General features: G+C 44.5%; 1 protein-coding gene across 1 annotated transcript in view; it reads right to left on the reverse strand.

Moving 5' to 3' along the window:
- The window catches only part of ZNF292 (zinc finger protein 292), a 1,171,601-nt gene that overhangs the window by 647,534 nt on the left and 518,067 nt on the right, over positions 1–6,000 (reverse strand). The gene's annotated exons all lie outside the window — the stretch shown is intronic.

Consider the following 6,000-nt stretch of genomic DNA (forward strand, 5'->3'; position numbering starts at 1 on the left):
CAGGAAAAGTCTTGAGTAGAAACCTTGTCCCTTTTCCTGTTCTGGTACAGTTTGAATAGCCCCTATGCTTAAGAGAGAGTACTTGCTTTTGAGCTTCTTCCCACTGACTTGCGGTAGATTTGGCCAACTGTTTGGGGTTGGTAACATGTGGAAGTGGAATCTGTACCCTTGGGAAACAATATTTAAAACCCATTTGTCCTGGGTAATGAGTTCCCAGTTTTTTTGCCTGCAGAGCCATCTTTCCCCCCTAAAGGAGAAGTCAGTTGAGAAGGGCTTGGAAGTTTTAAAGTTAAGTCATTGAGACAGTTTACCATAGGGGGAGTCTTACTACTCCCCGATTTGGAAGTGGGAGCCCTCCACTGCTTAGTCCTGTGCTTACCCTGGGACTGAAGCCTGGGTTTTCTGCTGGTTCTGGGTTTGGACTGAGAAGGCCTGGAAGAGGCAATAAAGGACCAATTCTTAGAGGGCCAGTGCCTATTAAATCTTGGAGGATGTACTTGTAGGAAATCTTTAACAGTTTGCATAGATTCAGCTTTTTCCTCCATTTTTTAAGTACTTCTTCTGCTTTGCCAAATTGGCAATCCTGATGTAAGGGAGCATTCAGCAATTTAGCTTTAACATGATCTGGCAAACTTTGCTCCTTAAGCCAAGCATACCTTCTAAGTACAGACCCAGTGACAGCAGCCCTGCAAGATGCCTCTAGTGAATCAAAACCACATTGCAAAGTATGTTTTCCAACTTGTTCAGCAGAATGCATTAAATCCTGTAAATCCTTATTTTCAGCAGAGTCAGGAATCAAAATCATTGTCTGTTTAAGCAATCCAATAATATGCTGCTGATACATATGAAATTGGCAGTTTAAGGCCATAATGGCCAAAGTTGCAGTGTATACCTTCTTACCCCATCTATCCAGAGCCTTAATATCTCTATCAGAGGGGGTAGGATTTTTGGCAGTAGTAGTCTTAATGCCCTTGGGTCCCTGTGAAATGGTCTCAGGATCCGCAGTAGGATTTTTAAAAAGGAACTTGTGAGAGTCAAGAAAGTACAGTTTTGTACCTACCATAAATGTAGATGTTCGAAGATCCACATTGCTGCAGTCCTAACACTTGGGTAGTCCGCTGTCCCAGTCGGCCCGAATACCAAAGTATAAGGCTGACGTCGGTCAAGGCGCATTATTCTGACGTCAGGGTACAAATGCGCATGACCGACGTCATATCCTCAGTCTTTTCTTGCCCCAGATGTCAGAAGACCCTAAAAAGATAAGGCCAAAACCAAAAAACACCAAACACTCCTGTACCAAATATATGTACAATATATACAAATTTACAAAAGTACAACCCCACCCACACAACCACCCCTAAACACAGAGGGGAAGGAGGGAGGGTAAATTGGACTGCAACAATGTGGATCTTCGAACATCTACATTTATGGCAGGTACAAAACTGTACTATGTTCTTCATCTCACATTGCTGCAGTCCTAACACTTGGGTAGAATCCCAAAGCAGAGGTAAGGGAGGCTGGCAAATCATAAAGAAGCAGGAGCTGTCAACATGCCCTGCAAAATAGCCGTGGCAAAACCAGCCCTAGATTTAGAGTAGAGAGGAAGGTGGTAATGCTTAGAGAAAGTATGCACTGAACTCCAAGTAGCTGCCTCCAAAATATCCTTAGTTGCCACCCCCCTTAGAAATGCTGTTAAGTGGCAGTAGCCCTAGTGGAATGAGGCCTAATCCCAGCTGGAATCTCCTTGCCATGATGGGAATAACAAAATGCAATGCAAAACCCAATCCACTTAGAAATAGTTTGTTTTGACAACAGGCTTGCCCTGAGAACTCAAAGCAAAAGAAACAAACAACTGCTGAGACTGCCTAAAATCCTTAGTCCTGCTTAAATAATAACGCAACTGCCTGTGTACATCTAAAGTGTGCAAAATCTTTTCCCCTTATTTTGGGGATCTGCATAAAAAGTAGGCAAATGAATAGTTTGGTTTAAAGCCACACTAGAGACCACCTTAGGCATAAAGGAAGGATTAGTACGTAATGATACCCTATCCTTATGGAAAATCAAAAAAGGCTCAACCGCCATAAGGGCCTGCAATTCAGAAACCCTTCTTGCAGAAGTAATGGCCAACAAAAAGCAGTCTTCCATGACAAGTATTTCAATTCAGCAGTAGCTGAGGCTCAAAAGGTTGTAGAGTAAGTTTCTCCAACACAAAATTGAGGTCCCAAGCAGGAGTAGGAGCTCTACGTGGGGGTCTTATATTCTTTGCCCTCTAAGAAATTGCTTGAACAAAGGATGAGAAAACAATGGTGGGTCACAATCATAGTGAGCTGAAATTGCTGCAGCATGAATCTTAATGGAAGAGAAAGACAAACCTTTGTCCAATAACTCAGTAAGATATTGAAGAGCCACACTCAAATTAGGCTCAGAAACCTCCAAATCCTTTGCTGCACTCCAAAATAAAAATCCCTTCCATTTTTCTGCATACACTTTCCTTGTACTAGGTCTTCTGGCTTCCATAATCACATTCAAAACTTGTTGAGGAAGTTGAGACCTGCTGTGGTTCAAAACAGAATATGCCAGGCTGTTAGATGAAGAGAGTGAAGCTTGACATTGAGTAGATGACCGTCCCTCTGAGACAATAGGTGCGGAATTAAAGGTAAAGGCCATGGAGGCTTCCTTACCAGACTCCTCAGTAATGGGTACCAGTGTTGCCGAGGCCAATCTGGAGCTATTAAAATCATCCTTGGCTTGTCTTGTCTGACCTTTAGGAGTACCTTTGGGAGGAGAGGCAGAGGTGGAAAGGCATACACATGAGGATTTTTCCAACTGAAAGACAGAGCATCCACTTTCCAAGCTGTGTGATGAAACCTTTTCGTGCAAAACTTTGGCAGCTGGTGGTTTAGTGGAGAAGTGAACAGATCTATGTCTGGAGTTCCCCATGACACTGTCAATTTCCGAAATAATGAAGATCCAGTTTCCACTCGTGGGGATCCATGATTTGCCTGCTTAACACATCTGCTAAGGAGTTCTGTGCTCCCGGCAGAAACCTTGCCTGAAGATTTAGTTGCAAGCTGAGCGCAGTCTCCCACAAAATCATTGCTTGCCTGCATAGAGGATAAGAATGTGCTCCCCCTTGTTTGTTGATGTACCACATGACAGTTGTGTTGTCTGTTAGAATCAACACCTGCCCTGGAAGAAGTAACTCCTTGAAAGCCATTAATGCAAACTGGACTGCTAACATCTCCTTCATGTTGATATGTAGATGCTGTAGTCTGGCAGGCCACTTGTCTTGTATCCACTTTCCATTCAGATGAGCTCCCAAGCTATGTCTGAGGCATCTGTCGTTAGAATCTGACTCGCCTCTGGCCGGGTCACAGAGAGTCCCTTGTTTAGGTGACATTCCTGAGCCCACCACAAAATTCCTTTTGAATGCAAGGTATTATTTGAATGACAGTGTCCAAATCCTGGCAGTGCTGTGTCCATACATTTTGAGATACCATTGCAGCTTCCTCATATGCAGTTTGGCATTGGGAAGCACCAGAATACAAGATGCCATGAACCCTAAGGCTTGAAGGACTGTCCTTGCAGTCAGCCCGGACTGAAGAGATAGTTGATGGAAGTAAAGGAAAGATTCTTTTGTTTGTCCGGGGTTAAAAGGCCATCTGTTGCTGTATTCAGTCTCACACCCAGAAAGCACATGTCTTGAGAGGGTACTAGACTGGACTTTATTTCGTTCACAGAATACCCCAGGCATCTTAGCACTGCTATCACATATTCCAAATGCTGAAAAGGTCTTCCTTTTCTTGAGCCAGAATCAGGCAGTCGTCCAAGTAAGGATAGATTTGTATTCCTTTTAGCCTGAAGTAAGCTATCACTGGAGCCAGAACTTTTGTGAATACTCTGGGCAGTAGATAAGCCAAAGGGCAATGCAGAGAACTGATAATGGGAATTCCCAGCTCGAAAACGCAGATACTTCCTGCAACTTAGTCTGATAGGCACATGAAGGTAAGCCTCCTTGAGATCTAAAGTTACCATCCAGTGATCTTTTCCCAGCAGAGGTAAAAGCTGTTGTAACGTCAACATTTTGAACTTGGGAATGTCCAGATAAGTGTTGAGGATAGATAAATCCAAAATTGGTCTCCACGTGTTCCCCTTTTTGGTACTAGGAACAGGCGAGAATAAAATCCTAGGCCCCTTTCTGGCACAGGAACCGGCTGAATGGCCCCTATTTGGAGTAACAGAGAAATTTGCTTGTGAGCCTCTTTTCTTTGTAGAGGAGGAATGTCTGGCATGCCTTTGAAAGGAGGCAAGGTATGGAAATAAAACCTGTAACCGTGGTGAATGATATCCAATACCCATCTGTCTTGGGTAATTAAACTCCAATTTTCTTTGAAAAGTGCCAGCCTTCCTCCCAAAGGTGCTGCCAGACGAGAAGGCTCTGGCAGCTGAAAAGGCAGGTCATTGGGTCTGTTTACGAAAGGACTGACCCCTGCCCTCACCAGAAGACTGAGCAGGTGAACTCCCTGTTCTAGGCCTAAAAGAACCTTGAGCTCTGCCCCTACCACGTCTAGACCTACCCCTAGACTGGGAATCATAAGAAGGATATTGTCCACCCCTTAAGTAGGCCAATTTCTACTAAACTTCGGAGGCTGAACCTGCAAAAAATCTTTAACAGTCTGCATAGACTTAGCCTTGTCCTCCATTTTCTTTAAAACTGCTTCCACAGGCAAACCAAACAACACATCAGATTGTAACGGAGCATCTAAAATCCTTGTCTTAACATGCTCAGCCAAATTCTGATCCCTCAGCCAGGCGTGCCTGCGAAGAACAGAACCAGTGGCAGCCACCCTCGAAGAGGCCTGTACAGCATCAAAACCACATTGCAAAGAATGCTTACCCACCTGTTCAGAAACATGAACTAAATCCTGCAACTCTTTACACTCAATACCTTCCGCCAGAGCATCCACCTTAGACTTCAATTGTGAAAGGAGATAATTTTGGTATTTTAACATGTGGAACTGGCAATTCAAAGCCCTCATGGCTAAAGTGGAAGAAGTATACACTTTCTTTCCCCATCTATCCAAAGCCCTTGCCTCTTTATCAGGAGGAACAGGATTTTTAACAACAGAAGCCTTAACACCTTTAGGCCCCTGAGAAACAGTTTCTGGGTCTGCCCTAGGACTCTTAAAAGATACTTATGAGCTTCAGGCACCCTATAATACCTATCCGGTTTAACTGGGGCAGGAGGCAAAGAATCAGGGTTCAGGGAAGCCTCTGCAAAACATCTTCCACCACATCCAGAACAGGAGGTATAGCTAAAGGCCTATGCTGGGGTAGAAACAAAATTCCCTAAGCCTTTTCCTGGAATCAGAGAAATCTTGACCTTCCCATTTAAAATGCTCCCTCATGGAATGAAGAGTTTCTGAACAAGAAAAATCCTCAGGACGAGAAGCCGACGGACTACAATCATCTACATCAGAATCAGAATCAGGACGATACTCCTGGAAGTCTTCAGTCAAGACTCAGAGGCCTCGAACACTGCTCAAAACTCTCAAGCTCAGGTTCCACCCTAGGCCTCTTATCAGGGGGGGGGCATAGAACCTCTAATCATAGTAATCAAATCTTCTGCCATTTTAAGCATATGTTTGTTAGGCAGAGACCCTGAAGAAGTACGAGAGACACGCACTGAAGTTAAACCTGGCCTGCCTCTCAAGAAGTCTTGGAAACAGAAGGAGGGCCTAACCACCTTAGGAAGGAGGAAAACAGCTACCTGAGAAGCCCCTTCAGCCTGGCCTACCTCCTGAGAGGACACATCTTGTAACAGTAAAGTCTCCCTGAGACTCCAAAGAAACTTCTGGCAGAACCTCCGGCTCCACCGAGCCCTCTAAAGAACCGATGTCCGGGACAGACGGTTCTTCCAACCTAGGCTTTGCTGCTTTGTCCTTGCGCTTTTTGCGAAGCGTCCGGAGCATCCGACGGCATTTTATAATTACAACGCTT

This window comes from Protopterus annectens, chromosome 1.part0 (assembly GCF_019279795.1).
Source record: "Protopterus annectens isolate FY-2018-M chromosome 1.part0, PAN1.0, whole genome shotgun sequence".
NCBI lineage: Eukaryota > Metazoa > Chordata > Ceratodontiformes > Protopteridae > Protopterus > Protopterus annectens.